The 18212-nt window shown below is 39.4% G+C and overlaps 1 pseudogene; it reads right to left on the bottom strand.

The window, feature by feature from the left end:
• Positions 1–1079: 1079 nt before the first annotated feature.
• Positions 1080–18212, bottom strand: part of LOC133244247 (craniofacial development protein 2-like) — a 175334-nt pseudogene continuing 158201 nt past the window's right edge.

The raw sequence follows: 18212 nt of genomic DNA, 5'->3' as shown, positions 1-18212 counted from the left end.
AGGCAGGTCAGGTGCTCTGGTATTCCCACCTCTTTCAGAATTTTCCACAGTTTATTGTGATCCACACAGTCAAAGGCTTTGGCATAGTCAATAAAGCAGAAATAGATGTTTTTCTGGAACTCTTTTCCTTTTTCAATGATCCAGCGGATGTTGGCAATTTGATCTCTGGTTCCTCTGCCTTTTCTAAAACCAGCTTGAACGTCTGGAAGTTCACGGTTCACGTACTGCTGAAGCCTGGCTTGGAGAATTTTGAGCATTACTTTACTAGCGTGTGAGATGAGTGCAATTGTGTGGTAGTTTGAGCATTCTTTGGCACTGCCTTTCTTTGGGATTGGAATGAAAATTGACCTTTTCCAGTCCTGTGGCCACTGCTGAGTTTTCCAAATGTGCTGGCATATTGAGTGCAGCACTTTCCCAGCATCATCTTTCAGGATTTGAAATAGCTCAACTGGAATTCTATCACCTCCACTAGCTTTGTTCGTAGTGATGCTTTCTAAGGCCCACTTGACTTCACATTCCAGGATGTCTGGCTCTAGGTCAATGATCACAGCATCGTAATTATCTTGGTCATGAACATCTTTTTTGTACAGTTTTTCTGTGTATTCTTGCCACCTCTTAATATTTTCTGCTTCTCTTAGGTCCGTACCATTTCTGTCCTTTATCAAGCCCATCTTTGCATGAAATGTTCCCTTGGTATCTTTAATTTTCTTGAAGAGATCTCTAGTCTTTCCTATTCTGTTGTTTTCCTGTCTTTCTTTGCATTGATCACTGAGGAAGGCTTTCTTATCTCTCTTTGTTATTCTTTGGAACTCTGCATTCAGATGCTTATATCTTTCCTTTTCTCCTTTGCTCTTCACCTCTCTTCTTTTCACAGCTATTTGTAAGGCCTCTGCAGACAGCCATTTTGCTTTTTTGCATTTCTTTTCCATGGGGATGGTCTTGATCCCTGTCTCCTGTACAATGTCATGAACCTCCATCCATAGTTCATCAGGCATTCTATCTATCAGAACTAGTCCCTTAAAACTATTTCTCATTTCCACTGTATAATCATAAGGGATTTGATTTAGGTCATACCTGAATGGTCTAGTGAGTTTCCCCACTTTCTTCAATTTAAGTCTGAATTTGGCAATAAGGATTTCATGATCTGAGCCACAGTCAGCTCCCGGTCTTGTTTTTGCTGACTGTATAGAGCTTCTCCATCTTTGGCTGCAAAGAATATAATCAATCTGATTTTGGGGTTGACCATCTGGTGATGTCCATGTGTAGAGTCTTCTCTTGTGTTAATTGAGTGCAATCTCAAAAACAACAGAATGATCTTGGTTCATTACCAAGGCAAATCATTCAACATCATGGTAATCCAAGTCTATACCCCAACAACTAATGCCAAAGAAGCTGAAATTGACAGGTTCTATGAAGACCTATAACACCTTCTACAACTAACACCAAAAAAAGATGTCTTTTTCATCTTAGGGGGTTTGAATACAAACATAAGAAGTTAAGAGATACCCAAAATAACAGGCAATTTTAGCCTTGAAGTACAAAATGAAGCTAACAAAAATTAAAGTACAAAAAGCCTAACAGAGTTTTGTGAAGAGAACATGCTGGTCGTAATAAGCACCCTTTTTCAACAACATAAGAGATGAATCTACACATGAACTTCACCAGATGGTCAACACCGAAATCAGGTTTTTGGAGCCGAAGTTGAAGAAGCTCTATACAGTCAGCAAAAACAAGACTGGGAGCTGAGTGTGGCTCAGATCATGAGCTTCTTATTGCAAAATTCAGGCTTAAATTGAAGAAAGTAGGGAAAACCACTAGGCTATTCAGGTATGACTTAAATCAAATCTCTTATGATTATACAGTGGAGCTGATGAATAGATTCAAGGGATTATATCTGGTAGACAGAGTGCCTGAAGAACTATAAATGGAAGTTCATAACATTGTACAGGATGCAGTGACCAAAACTACCCCAAAGAAAAAGAAATGTAAGAAGGCAAACTGATTGTCTGAGGAGGCTTTACGAATAGCTGAGAAATGAAGCATAGTGAAAGGCAAGGGAGAAAGAGAAAGATATATCCGATTGAATGCAGAGTTCCATTCCATTGAATGCAGAAGCAAGGAGAGATAATAAAGCCTTCTTAAGTGAACAATGCAGAGAAACAGAGGAAAACAATAAAATGGGAAAGACTAGAGATCTCTTCAAGAAAATTGGACATATCAAGGGAACATTTCATGCAAGGATGTGCATGATAAAAGACAGAAATGGTAAGGACCTAACAGAACCAAAAGAGATTAAGAAGAGGTGGCAAGAATACGCAAAAGAACCATACAAAAAAGGTCTTAATGACCTGGATACCACAGTGGTATAGTCACTCACCCAGAGCCAGACATCCTGGAATATGAAGTCAAGTGGGCTTTAGGAAGCATTACTACAAACAAAGCAAGTGGAGGTGATGGAATTCCAGCTGAGCTATTCAAAATCCTAACATGATGCTGTTAAAGTGCTACATCCAATACATCAGCAAATTTGGAAAACGCAGCAGTGGCCGCAGGACTGGAAAAGGTCAGTTTTCATTTCAATCCCAAGGAAGATTAGTGCCAAAGAATGTTGAAACTACCATACTATTGCACTCATTTCACTTGCTAGCAAAGTAATGCTCAAAATCCTTCAAGCAAGGCTTCAACAGTATGTGAACTGAAAACTTCCAGATGTACAAGCTAGGTTTCAGAGAGGCAGAGGAACCATAGATCAAATTGCCAGCATTCATTGGATCATGGAAAAAGGAGGAGAATTAAAAAAAAAAAAAATCTGCTTCGACTGTGCTAATGCCTTTAACTGTGTGGATCACAACAAACTGGAAAATTCTTAAAGAGATGGGAGTACCAGACCACCTTTCCTGACTCCTGAGAAACCTGTATGCAGTTTAAGGAGCAACAGTTAGAACCAGACATGGAACAGCTGAGTGGTTCCAAATTTGAAAAGAAGTACAACAATATTGTCAGAGAAGGCAATGGCGACCCACTCCAGTGCTCTTGCCTGGAAAATCCCATGGACAGAGGAGCCTGGTAGGCTGCAGTCCCTGGGGTCGCTGAGTTGGACACGACTGAGTAACTTCACTTTCACTTTTCACTTCCATGCACTGGAGAAGGAAATGGCAACCCATTCCAGTGTTCTTGCCTGGCGAATCCCAGGGACAGGGGAGCCTGGTGGGCTGCTGTCTATGGGGTCGCGCAGAGTCGGACATGACTGAAGCGACTTAGCAGCAGTAGCAGCACAACAAAATTGTTACCCTGCTTATTCAACTTCTATTCAGAGTATGTCATGAGAAATGCCAGGATGGATAAATCACAATCTGGAATCAAGATTGTTGGGAGAAATACCAACAACCTCAGATATGCAGATGATACCACTCTAATGACAGAAAGTGAAGAACTAGAGAGCCTCTTGAGGAGTGCGAAAGAGGAGAAGGAAAACCTGACCTGAAGCTCAGCATTAACCAACTAAGATTCTGGCATCCAGTCCCATCACTTCATGGCAAATAGTTGGGAAACAGTGGAAGTAGTGACAGATTTTATTTTCTTTGGCTCCAAAATCACTACAGACGGTGACTGCAGCCATGTATCTTTTGCTGTAGCCCATTCAACTGCATGAATACAGGGGTGAGGTAAGAGGAGAGTTGATTTTAAACAGGAGCCTATCAAAGCAACAAGTGTTTGAAGCAGACGTGTCCATGTAATTTACAATGGAGTGGTGGATGAGGGAGTTTAAAGTGGATAAGGAGGGAAGTGAAGGCATAAAGTGTTGAAATTTATTGAAAAGTTGTAGTTTCATCACCATTAGAGATACTGACAGGGCCAAAAATTTGTTAAGATGGGGGTGTAAAAGGAATGAACTGGAAAGATTGGAGATAGTAGACTAAGGGACATGAGACTGAGATTAGAGATAGATTTTATTAGATAGATAGATTAGAGTGCTACCGTTAAGAGAAAGTAGTAAGTTAGGGGAAAATACAAAGACTGATGGAGGAAAAACCCTAAATCATTGAGAGATCAAATTGTTACGGGATCATTTACATACTTACCAAAAAGAAAGTCAGTCTAAGTACCAGTATGAGTGTGAGCCAGTAATTAAAATGAGAACAAATGACCAGGCTGTGAGTGGGGACAAGGATTGCCATAGAATGACAGCAATAATGAACAGTAGAGTGACACAGTCTGCTGAGATTCAAAGCTTTTTTTTTTTTTTTCCTTTATGAGAAAAGGGAAGGGAGGATGGTCTGAGAGCTGCAAAGAAGAGCATAGAGATCATTTACCCATGTACAACCCAGTAGCACAAGAGCTGTATGAGAAAAGCGTTGTCCCCATTTGAGAGAGCTTCAGTGACCCCCAGGGAAGAGCCAGATTCTAGTTAGAGTAAGAATGTGAAAGGAATGCTCAGAGAATACATTCTGATTACTAATTGGACTTCCCAGTGACCTTCCTTAGAGAATCCAAGTAGAGAGGCCAGCATACTCTGTATTTTGAAGGCTATCATCCAAAAAAATGATATTTAAACTATTTTTGTGTTAGTATCCATAATACTAGATACAAGAGAAAATTTGTCCTTGGGATATTTTTCTTCTTACATGTTCTGACTGAAATGGGCCATGGAAATGCTGATTATTTAGCTAAGGTTTGGACTGAGCAAATAATCTTTAACTACATAATTGCCTTTGATAGATCAAAAGTAGGAAAAGCAATCTGCATGCTGAGCTGTGACTTCATAGGCTTACATATTTGAAAGGTGTTAGGAGGGTAGTAAACTAAAGCTTGTAGATTACTTACTATTATAAAGCTCAGAAATAGAAATTGTGCAGGAGGAATGGTCTTGTAAAACTTTCCTAAGCTATTGAGAGTGGTTTACAAACATACAACACCAAAGGAAAGACTCACCTTGTAAAATGTATTTGCTTATTTTTGTTAATTTTCTCTATGTAATAAAATGCCTTTTATTTTGTTAGTATTTAAAGTTTTAACTTTCTTCCAACTGACATGCCATGAGCAATAAATTATGCATAGTGCTGCTAAAAACAAGCCCCTTAAAAATTACCTTTTAAGCGGTAAAAAGGTAATAATTACTAAAGACCAGAATTATAGTCAACATTAAAACAGAAAATGTTAGCCCACAACTCTTCACCTGTCTCGGTTACTACCAGGATGGCCAGTAACAGGCTTATAAATTGGTATTTATAAGCTGCAGAACATACCCCAAATTGTTGGCACTGATGTGCTAAGAACATTGAAGGAAGCACAAGACTAGACTAAACCTTACTTTTCCCTCATGCCTTTCCATGCCTTATAACTCAGGGTCCTGACCGTCTTGTGTGATTTCTCTACCTACTTCAACACATTTGTCTTTTATTGCTCCTCTAACCAAAATATATCTAATTCCATTTTCCTCTATTTAAGGTAATGTCCTAAACACTTCTTATTATCAACCTTTATTTTGTTGAGAAGTTCTAAATGGGGAATATGAAAATAAAATTGGAGTCAGTTATAAGGGAGAAATTGACTTTGGGGTACTGGATAGTCTAAACTTGACCCACTGGTTATTTTGCTTTCTACTATTTTTGTGTGTTTGTGCCCTGGGTCAGTCAGTTCAGTTCAGTCACTCAGTCATGTCCGACTCTTTGCAACCCCATGAATCACAGCACACCAGGCCTGCATGCTGTTCATCACCACCTCCCGGAGTTCACAAAACTCATGTCCATTGAGTCAGTGATTCCATCCAGCCATCTCATCCTCTGCGTCCTCTTTTCCTCCTGCCCCCAATCCCTCCCAGGATCAGAGTCTTTTCCAATGAGTCAACTCTTTGCATGAGGTGGCAAAGTACTGGAGTTTCAGCTTTAGCATCAGTCCTTCCAAAGAACACCCAGGGCTGATCTCCTTTAGAATGGACTGGTTGGATCTCCTTGCAGTCCAAGGGACTCTCAAGAGTCTTCTCCAACACCACAGTTCAAAAGCATCAATTCTTTGGTGCTTAGCTTTCTTCACAGTCCAACTCTCACATCCATACATGACCACTGGAAAAACCATAGCCTTGACTAGATGGACATTGTTGGCAAAGTAATGTCTCTGCTTTTGAATATGCTATCTAGGTTGGTCATAACTTTCCTTCCAAGGAGTAAGTGTCTTTTAATTTCATGGCTGCAGTCACCATCTGCAGTGATTTTGGAGCCCAGAAAAATAAAGTCTGATACTATTTCCACTGTTTCCCCAACTATTTCCCATGAAGTGATGGGACCAGACGCCATGATCTTCGTTTTCTGAATGTTGAGCTTTAAGCCAACTTTTTCACTCTCCTCTTTCACTTTCATCACGAGGCTTTGTAGTTCCTCTTCACTTGGGTAGAAGGTAGCTAATAATGTCTTCACTCTGATCTGGTGTTCACTCATCTAAGATGGAGTCAGCTGGTTTTTGTCCACATTTCCTCTTGTTTTAGGGAACTTTTAAGGCTCCACCATGGTTAGCGTACAGCTGGGTCATTAGAGATGAGGTTCTTTGCCTTTCATTCCTTTGGTAAATGAGTATATACACTAGTTTTGCTCATCTTACTCTGCCAAATATGAATACATACATGTATAAATGATATTTTTAGCACCAAGGATTTGCGAGAACTTATATCCATTTAGCTATTTCAAATCCAAAAAGTGTCTGGGACAGTACCTGATTGCTAAGTGAACATGTCACTGCAAACTCCAGAATCTACCAATTTTTCCTCAGTGTAAGAATGGGAGCCACATACTCTATGGATCAGAGTCAAACTCCATGTCCGTCTTTTTTTTTTTTTTCATATAATTATTTTCATTCTATATTTATCTCCCAATTTGCTGAATATTTATTACAGACAGTATTTTGCACTTGTATTGAGAAGAGGAATAATTATTGTTTTAGAAATTACTATGGCAGATAACCACTATGGTGTGGTCACTGACCTAGATCCAGACATCCTGGAATGTGAAGCCAAGTAGGCTTAGGAAGCATCACTATGAACAAAGCTAGCAGAAGTGATGGAATTCCAGTGAAGCTATTTCAAATCCTGAAAGATGATGCTGGGAAAGTGCTGCACTCAATATGCCACAAATTTGGAAAACTCAGCAGTGGCCACAGGACTGGAAAAGATCAGTTTTCATTCTAATCCCAAAGAAAGACAATGCCAAAGAATGCTCAAACTACCGCACAATTGCACTCATCTCGCACGCTAGTAAAGTAATGCTTAAAATTCTCCAAGCCAGGCGTCAGCAATATGTGAACCGTGAACTTCCAGATGTTCAAGTTTGTTTTAGAAAAGGCAGAGGAACCAGAGATCAAATTGCCAACATCCACTGGATCATCGAAAAAGGAAGAGAGTTCCAGAAAAACATCTATTTCTGCTTTATTGACTATGCCAAAGCCTTTGACTGTGTGGCTCACCATAAACTGTGGAAAATTCTTCAAGAGATGGGAATATCAGACCACCTGACGTGCCTCTTGAGAAACCTATATGCAGGTCAAGAAGCAACAGTTAGAACTGGACTTGGAACAACAGACTGGTTCCAAATAGGAAAAGGAGTACGTCAAGGCTGTATATTGTCACCCTGCTTATTTAACTTATATGCAGAGTACATCATGAGAAATGCAGGGCTGGAAGAAGCACACACTGGAATCAAGATTGCCGGGAGAAATATCAATAACCTCAGATATGCAGATGACATCACCCTTATGGCAGAAAGTGAAGAGGAACAAAAGAGCCTCTTGATGAAAGTGAAAGAGGAGAGTGAAAAAGTTGGCTTAAAGCTCAACATTCAGAAAACTGAGATCACGGCATCCAGTCCCATCACTTCATGGGAAATAGATGAGAAAACAGTGGAAACAGTATCAGACTTTATTTTTGGGGGCTCCAAAATCACTGCAGATGGTGATGGCAGCCATGAAATTAAAAGACACTTACTCCTTGGAAGGAAAGTTATGACCAGCCTAGACAGCATATTTAAAAAGCAGAGACACTACTTTGTCAACAAAGGTCCATCTAATCAAGGCTATGGTTTTTCCAGTGGTCATGTATGGATATGAGAGTTGGACTAAAAAGAAAGCTGAGTGCCGAAGAATTGATGCTTTTGAACTATGGTGCTGGAGAAGACTCTTGAGCAAGGAGATCCAACCAGTCCATTCTAAAGGAAATCAGTTTTGGGTGTTCTTTGGAAGGACTGATGTTGAAGCCAAAACTCCAATACTTTTGCCACCTGATGAGAAGAACAGACTCATTTGACAAGGCCCTGATGCTGGGAAAGATTGAGGGCAGGAGGAGAAGGGGATGACAGAGGATGAGATGATTGGATGGCATCACTGACTCAATGGACATGGGTTTGAGTGGACTCCAGCAGTTGGTGATGGACAGGGAGGCCTGGAGTGCTGCGGTTCTTGGGGTTGCAAAGAGTCAGACACGACTGAGTGGACTGAATGGAACTGAACTGATATCCATTTAGAAATATTTATAGAGAAATACTTTTATGGCTGTAGCCCACAGAAGGAATATATGGGTCCCCATAAAGAGGATTACCAAATTCTCCCTCTGCCTACCTCCTCACTTTCTTTTTCTTGCATGATGAGGGAATGAGGAAGCATTACACCAAAAGAAAGTGTCTTTACCTTTATGTATCTCTGGGAAAGTTTCAAAAAGTTAGAATGCTTGTCCTCACAGTTCCAGTGGAAACTGTGAGGTAGTAAAATATTTTTGAACCATTTTCATCTCCACTCAGCAAACAATTTGGGTATCTCTGTTACATTATCCTGACATAGTAGGGAAATTACAGTAACTAATATAGGAGTTATGGGGACACATTATAGGCTAATGAAAAATTTAGTTGTTTGGAGATTGAACAACAATGATAACCATAGACCAAAAGTAGTTTTGAGGTTCGCTGCAAGGTCTCACTTCAGAACGATACTAATGGAAACTTTAAATATAAAATTCTGGACTACATTATCTCTGGAAGGATCTGGAACCCAACTTGGGAGACCTTTTGATGAAAAGCCTCAAAAATAGAATGCTCAGAGAACAAGGGTATTCCAGCCAATTTAATTTGAAATGAGTCAGTTTTCACCACTATTTAAAACATACAATAGGTGACTTTCTTTCTTGATGATTAATTGTGGACGAAGTCTGAAGGTCACCATTCTGAAGAATATTTTTCACTGGCAATACTATAGATATGTTATTTTTAATCCTCTTAAATAGGACTTACATCTTCTATCTCATGCAAGTGTCAATGATTTTAGCACAGAACTTTATGGCCGCAAAGTAAACATAGACGTTGTAGAGAATTGTACTGCATATCGGGGCTTCCCTGGTGGCTCAAATGGTAAAGAATTTGCCTGCAATGAAGGAGACCCAGGTTTGATTCCTGGGTTGGGAAGATCCCCTTGTGAAGGAGCCCCATCTCTAGCTTCCTCTCTTCCATCCTTTTTTAAAAAATTCATTGTTATCAACTTATTTTATGATCATATACACCAGGCACATGAACAACTGAAGTTGTGTTTACAATTACTCCAGGTTTTAATCTACATTAAAGGGAGCCTCAGAGGGAAACTTGAAGAAAGGAAGAATATATAATAACTTTATTCTCCATGACACTTCCAGTATAGAGAAGTCAGTTGTGGCTTGTAGATTTTAGTAAATCCTCTACTTCTTCAAAGTTTATTTCAGGGTAGAGCTATGGAATATGTAAACAAACTGAACACTATAATTAAGCCATTATATTTTTCAATTATTTCCATTTGAAGATCTGAGTCACCATCTTGTAAATATTTTTGAACACAGATTAAAATCTAACACATGTAAGAATTGATGTGGAAAATGGTAGAAATAGCTGACTTCATAAAGAATAATTTTTAAATTGTCAAGTAATTTATTCAATGTCCTTAGGTGTCTACTTGTCTTATAGGGAATATGAGAATTATATAAGAAATATAAATTATTGTCTTTACTCCAAAAATGCATCTTTTTGAGGTGTAATATGTATATAGTTATGCTGAAGATGTCAAAATTAGTGGTATAAACCACTAGTTAGTTAGGGATTCTGAGACTCTGCATTTATAACAAACTCCCAGGTGAAATGATACTGGACTGTGGACCACATTCTGAGTTCGAAAGGTATAGATCAGCATTGTCCAATAGAAGTATAATTTGAACTAGAAATGTAAGCCACATATGTGACTAACTTTTCTAGTGGTCATATGAAAAAAGTAAAAAGAAATAGTTGAAATTAATCTTATTATTATTTTAATTTAATCCAAGGTACTCTTTTGATTTAATCCCTGTGTTGGGAAGATCACCTGGAGAAGGAAATGGCAACCGACTCCACTATTTTCACTTGGAAAATTCCATGGACAGAGGAGCCTGGCAGGCTACAGTCCATGGAATCACAAAGAGTAGGACATGACTGAGTGACTAACACACCTAATGTATAAAACAATTATCACTTTAAGATGTAGTCAAAATTATTGATATATTAATATATATTATTGATTGATTTTACATTCATTTTTCACTTTGTCTTCAAAATCCAGTGTATGGTTTATGCTCACAGAACATCTCTGTTCAGTGCAACCACATTTCAAGTGCCCCATAGCCATATGTGACTGGACAGAGAAGATAGAGATAATACGTGCCATGGGATTGCAAATAGAAAAAAAGGAAAATCAATGGACAGAGAGGAGGAAATGGCAGGAAATTAGACATTGAAGGCTAGATACAATTTGTAAAGAAACTGTTGGGGTTTAGAGTAGGACAACTTCAAATAGAGAGTATTTGATAGATTTAGCTCACTCAGAAGTTTAATGATATCCAGACCTCAAAGTTTTGAAGAGAAGTGAATAGGATTTATGTTCTAGCCAAAATCCCAGTAAGACAAATAGATTCTCACTTTACATCTGCCTTGAACTGTGAGCAAGACATTAAAAAACAGTGGTGTCTAATTTCTTGGACTTGAGAGAACTTGTATCCATTTGGCAAGAAGGTCCACCTCGCTGGGTGTCTAAATAAAACCAATCAATCCTCAAAAGATGTCACTGAGACCCTTCTCTGTGTTGCATGACGCTCTTTAGGTGTCCACCACTTCTGTTAAATTTCCTTTCCATTTTCAGTGTGTATGCTTTTAGAAAGAAATTTGTCAGAAAGAAGAGTTGATGTGTCTTGGCCTTTGTGGCTATCAATGAAGGGGATATCATTTAAACTAAGGGTTCTTGTGAGAATAGAATATTATAAGGAATATAAAGCTTGGATCATTACAGATAACCAGTGGGTGATTGCTTCTATGACTATAATACTTATCAGTATCAATGATGATGTTACCATCTTTTAAACCCACCTCCATTAAATGGAAACATTGCCTGGGTGTACAGTTTGTACTGAAAATTACGCTTGAGGGCTACAGCCTTATCTGCACCAGCAAAGCTTCCTCTCACTCTCTCACTCTCATTTACTAAGTTACTGAAAATGGAACCCCATATTCTGGTTACTCTAAATCCATGAAGATTATCAACATAGTTAGTTCTTCTCTCCCAGAAGTTGTTCCTGGGCTTCAAGACATCCAAGCTGACTCACTAGCAGACTTCCCAGCAGGGTTTCCCACTCCAAGGCCAATTGCTTTGAGACTAATAAGTTTTTTTTTTTTTTCCTAATAAGATTTTAATGACAGTTTAGATTTATGATCAAACAGTTTCTCACTCATTGTTGATCACTCCTAGGAATATGCTTTTTGAAGGAGATTCATTGTTAAAAATCTTCATAAGATATTTTTGGCCCTCTTTTCCAAAAGAATGAAGTAAGTCACTTTACTTGAAAGTACAAACTTTTAAGTTGCAAACTTTAAAAGTTGTGCACCTGAGTTAACATGTCCAATTATGTAAATTAGTTTACCTGTCTGTTGTAGTTTATCAAGAGCATGCATCTGCTACAAGTGGTTGTGCTTTTGTGTACTTTATTGAACAGTACTGTATACAATACAACAGTAAAGTATCTTTATCTCAAGCCCAGGATGTCCAGAAACAAGCATAAACGCAACAGTGATGTAGTTGGTACCGCTGAGAAGTCTCAGCTGTCTGTTCTACCGTACTACTGTACTTTTCAAGGTACTGTACTGTAAGATTAAAGTGTTTACTTTTTGTGTTTGTTTTTTATATATTGTGTGAAAAGTATTATAAACCTATTATCGGCCAATTGTATTAGTTGGTACCTAGGCTAACCCTGATGGACGTACAAACAAATTGGACTTATGAATGCACTCTAGGAACTGAACTCGTTCGTCTTACTGTACCCATTTCCTTACCTACAGAGATGTTAGTTGAGGCAGCTAATGAGTTTTTCTTTCTTTACACAAAACCGGAAGGAGTTTCTTACTTGACTAGTGTTCTCACCATCTGTAGCTGGTGTGTCATATTTTCAGGCCTCAGAGCTAACACTCCTGTCTCCAGCTGATGCTAAGAGTGACCTATTTTAAGTACTGCTATGAGTCATAGGAAAAGGAGTGTGTCAATGCTGTATATTATCACCCTGCTTATTTAATTTATATGCAGAGTGAACGTGAAGTCGCTCAGTTGTGTCCGACTCTTTGCAAACCCATGGACTGTAGCCTACCAGGCTCCTCTGTCCATGGGATTTTCCAGGCAATAGTACTGGAGTGGATTGCCATTTCCTTCTCCAAGGGATCTTCCCAACCCAGGGATGGAACCCGGGTTTCCCGCATCATAGACAGTTGCTTTACCGTCTGAGCCAAAACACTGGGCTGGAAGAAGCACACACTGGAATCAAGATTGCCGGGAGAAATATCAATAACCTCAGATATGCAAATGACATCACCCTTATGGCAGAAAGAAAGAGGAACTCAAAAGCCTCTTGATGAAAGTGAAAGTGGAGAGTGAAAAAGCTGGCTTAAAGCTCAACATTCAGAAAACGAAGATCATGGCATCTGGTCCCATCACTTCATGGGAAATAGATAGGGAAACAGTGGAAACTGTGTCAGACTTTATTTTTGGGGTTCCAAAATCACTGTAGATGGTGATTGCAGCCATGAAATTAAAAGACACTTACTCCTTGGAAGGAAATTTATGACCAACCTAGATAGCATATTGAAAAGCAGAGACATTACTTTGCCAACAAAGGTCCATCTAGTCAAGGCTATGGTTTTTCCAGTGGTCATGTATGGATGTGAGAGTTGGACTGTGAAGAAAGCTGAGCACCGCAGAATTGATGCTTTTGAACTGTGGTGTTGGAGAAGACTCTTGAGAGTCCCTTGGACTGCAAGGAGATCCAACCAGTCCATTCTAAAGGAGATCAGCCCTGGGTGTTCATTGGAAGGACTGATGCTAAAGCTGAAACTCCAATACTTTGGCCACCTCATGCGAAGAGTTGACTCATTGGAAAAGACTCTGATGCTGGGAGAAATTGGGGGCAGGAGGAGAAGGAAACGACAGAGGGTGAGATGGCTGGATGGCATCACCGACTCGATGGACATGAGTTTGAGTGAACTCCAGGAGTTGGTGATGGACAGGGAGGCCTGGCCTGCTGCGGTTCATGGGGTCACATAGAGTTGAACATGACCGAGTAACTGAACTGAACTGGTGAGTCATTGAAGAGAAATTCAAGTTACCTATTAAATCAGAGGACTATTTGAAGGAAAATAAGAATTTTATACCTCACTGAAGAGCTGACTTACGAAAACATCACTTCTGTTTACTCCATTGAACTGCTGTAGGAAATGTCACTAGGGCACTAGAATTGGGCAATTCATGGCTCTCACACAGGACAAAATTCGTTTCTTCAGCATTGTTTCTATAGAGTTTCAAGCAGCTAGGCAAATGTCAACTGCTGTCATCATCTCTGTGGAATGTTTTAATTAACCCCTTCATTGGTAACAGACTAGCCCTTTCACCTAGCTGCCTGGGCAGTGTCTCTCTAATATGTGATGAAATTGTCCACTTTGTTTCCTGAGCTGTCAGAGGTGCTTGCTGTGCTCTAAGAGGACTGCCTCCATCCAAATTCATGGGCAGACTATGATCTTTGTTTTTGTTAAAAATCTTGCCAACTGCCTCCTCATTTCTTGCTGGCAAACATATCCTTTTCTGATTACTTTCTATGCTAATAAACTTCAAATGTTTATGAATTTCTAGAGCAGAATGATGACAAAGAATTGAATAGGAAGCTCTTCTTATCTGGCAGTGAAGATGTGTGGGGGGATGAGCTTGTTTTGTCTATTTACTTGCATTTCCCTTTTAGATTTATATTTAGAACAACCAGAAACAGTGTATTGCGGGCAGGTTTGAATGAAAAAGTGAAGAAGAACACCATTTCACCCCTAGTTAGTTTGAAACTATTCATTACTCAACTATGAACAACTCTGCTCACAGAGTTAGTTGTACTGTGGAGGATCTAAAAGGACTATAACAGGGAGTGACGGGACAGCTCAACAATTTTGAGTACTCAGTGTGTAGAGCTCTGCAAAAGATAGAGGTAAAGCACAAAAATATATGAATAATGTTTATAACTAAAATGATAAACTCTATGTCACTATATAGTAAGTGAATGGCACACATTTTTGGAGTTGCGGGTATCTGGAAGGAGGTTGTAACATTGACAGATAGAGTAGGACCCAAGAAGATACACCTAGAATAACCTTTCTAAAATGCCATTTTGAGGATATCAGCCTATCCCATCACACTGAAAATCCCTTCAGGGAATCGGTGATTTTTCCAAGTCCTCCTTCTGTCACCTTATCTCTTAGGCTTTCTTTCTAGAACTTAAGGCTCCAACCATACTGAAAATGAATCTGTTTCTGGAATGTTCTACTTTTTTTTAATGCCTCAGAACTTTCTCTTATGCTTTCTTCCTGCCTGGGGCACTTACAAAATTTCTCTTGCCTTGCTAATTCTTACTAATTTTCAGAGCATTTCTAAGACATTCAGTTGGTCCCGTAGCTAACCCATAGGTTAGATGCTTCCCTTCATCCTCTGTCTACTGTATGCAATTATTGCTGTTTCTTTTTCTCTCCTGCTAGACTCTATGCTTGGTGAGAGGTGAGAACGCCATTAGATGTTTCAAGTTTGTGCCCAAGACAGTGCTTGTGGTCTAACAGAACAGAGCTTTGGAGGCTGTGAGATTCTCCCAGACAGAGAGGAGACAGAAGGGCTGGAGCAAGGCTGAGGGTGATGGACGACTTCCCGACACCTTCCGTGGCCTTGTGATAATAGCCCTGAAGGCATCACCTCTTTGTATCTTTTTGTGAGCTCCATGAAATCAGTATTTCCAATCCCCATTTTAAAGAAGGAGCTGAGCATCAGAACATTTAACTAACGAAATAACATAGCTGGTCAGTTATGGAGTTAGAATTTAAATTCAAGTCTCTTGGGTCCTAAAGGTATAGGGGAAGGTTTGTTTCTTTATTTAAAGAAATGAATAATATTGATACTTAAAATAGTAATCCAGGGAATTGAAGTTGGTGCATTGCTAAGCTCTTTCTTTGATTATGTATACACAAATATTGGGTTGGCCACAAAGTTCATTGAAGATTTTCCATAACAGCTTACAGAAAAACCAGAACGAACTTTGTGGCCAACCCAGTACTATGAAGAAGCACCTAAATTATACTTATCTCATATGCTTGTCTTAGGAAACTAAGATTCAGACAGTTTGATCAGCTCAAAGTCACCCATTTACCCAGATGGGTGGAGTGTGCATAGGGCATGGACCTTGGCAACCTGACCTGGGGGTGTAGGTATTAAAGATGTGTCACTCGCTCAGGCTCTCAGGTCAGCCTCCTGGATTCCAGTCTTGCCAATTTATAATTTGTACAACTGCGGACAGGCATTTTACTTTATTTCTCTGACCCTCTGTGTCTTCATTTGTGGTTCTGAGGACTAAATGTAAAATCCTTAGGATGCAGTCTGCCATAAAGACTCAATAAATATTAGCTGCTAATATTCTTCTTATTGGCAAGGTCTTATTTCATCAGTCAAAGAACAAATACTTATTGCCTCTTTGATATAATCTAATCTTTTTTTTTTCTTGGTGACTTTATTATTTTAAAATGTTTTAAGTTAAATTTAATGAAAAATTGTTCTAGGGAGTCATACCTTGCAACAGTCATTACTCAACTTTGTGATGAATTGCATTTCCAGTGAAATTTCAGAAGCCATGTATTTTGACAATAGAGATAGTGGGAGGGAAATATGTTTTTCCCAATTAGGGAATATATTAACAGGTTTACATGAAGGCTTGGAGAAAATTCTAGGTAACTGCTGTCGGGATAAGGAGCTGAGTTAAGGGCCTGTGTTTTGCTTTCCTCACAATTGAATTTTTGCATATGTGTTAGTGAGATTGTTAAACTAGCTTCATCATCTTGTCTGTCACAATTTGAGCATTGGCCTACCCTAATTCTTCATTTGACTTAATGAGATGCCTTTTGGATTTTTCTGCTTGGTCTTGAGGTTGTGCATACCACATCAATACAAACTAGGTAAGGGAGATAAGTCTCAGTTCAAAATTAGCCTTTATTGAGCAAAAAGACCTATAAGGACTGTCACAGTTTCAAGTCTTGAGAGTCCCTTGGACTGCGAGGAGATTCAACCAGTCTATCCTAAAGGAAATCAGTCCTGAATATTCATTGGAAGGACTGATGCTGAAGCTGAAGCTCCGATACTTTGGCCACCTGATGTGAAGAACTGACTCACTAGAAAAGACCCTGATGCTGAGAAAGATTGAAGGCGGGAGGAGAAGGGGATGACAGAGGATGAGATGGTTGGATGGTATCACTGACTTGATGGACATGAGTTTGAGTAAGCTCAGGGAGTTGGTGATGGACAGGGAAGCCTAGCGTGCTGCAGTCCATGGGGTTGCAAAGAGTCAGACACTACTGAGTGACTGAACTGAATTAAACTGAACATTTTCAAGTGAATGTTGCCTTTGTTTTAATATAAGATATTATAATATTTAATTATAGGATATCCTATAATAGGATATTACCATATTAATTGGTGAAACCTCTTGAATTTGGTATAATGGAAAGATTATAAGACTAAGACCCACCAGACCTTTCATCTTATTTCTAATAAGCAGCAGTATAAATACTCTTACCCTTTGGGCCTCAGTTTTTTCAAATATAAAATGGATGATGTTGACAAAATGAGGAATCCTCAAACTAAACAGCCTGTGGGCCAGGTCCAGACCGCAACCTCTTCTGGACATATTGCAGGACAGTCCTTCCCACTTGTGTGTGTGTGTATTTGTCATGGCTCCTTTTACACTGTGACAGCAGAGTGCTGTCTAGGGTTAGGGTTAGGGTTTAGGGTTAGGGTTAGGGTTACGGTTACAGAAGTTACAACACAAAGCCTGACATCTTATGATATGGTCCTTCACAGAACAAATTTACTGAGGCTGTGTTTGAGGATCTCTTCCCTGGTGGCTCAGATGGTAAAGAATCTGCCTGCAATGCAGGAGAGCCAGGTTCGATCCCTGGGTCAGGAGGATCCCCTGAGAAATGGAATGGCTCCTCACTCTAGTATTCTTGCCTGGGAAATCCCCTCGACAGAGAAGCCTGGCAGGCTACAATCCAAAGAGTCAGACATGGCTGAGCAACTAACGCAAGATTGTTTCTAGCTCTAAATTAGAAACACAACTCTACCATTTACCGGTTAGTTGACTGTGGGCAAGTCAGTTAACATCTCAAGGCCTCAGTTTCTTTATCTATAAATGAAGGACAATAAAACAAACTACTCCATAGGCTTGTTGGTAAGACTGAATGAGATAATTCATTGACAGAACATAGTACAGTCCAAGAGCGTCCTAGAGAGGTACCAAATTTTAGCTATCATTATCATCATCATCGTTTTTTAGTAATGGTGCTTGTCATATTCTGTCTTACTAAAATAATAATATACCTAAAGTTATATAAAATCAACGTAGTTTAATTTTTAAATAATTTTTGGGCTTGTATCTCATGGAAGATTTAAGACTAATGATCAAGAAATTCTGGAGTCAGCTGAGATAATATCACTCCTTCATGTTGGGCCCCGCTTCCACCGACAGTTCTGCAGGTTCCTCCAATCTGTAAAGGATAGCTAGAGAGAGGATCTGCAGTTTTCTCTATTTTCTGTAGGAATGAGACTGAGGAGTAATCTTAAGTCTTAGGCTAACACAGAAC

The sequence above is a fragment of the Bos javanicus genome, chromosome 3 (assembly GCF_032452875.1).
Source record: "Bos javanicus breed banteng chromosome 3, ARS-OSU_banteng_1.0, whole genome shotgun sequence".
Lineage (NCBI taxonomy): Eukaryota > Metazoa > Chordata > Mammalia > Artiodactyla > Bovidae > Bos > Bos javanicus.
The sequence above is the reverse complement of the archived record's forward strand: the minus strand, read 5'-3'. Positions and strand labels throughout refer to the sequence as shown.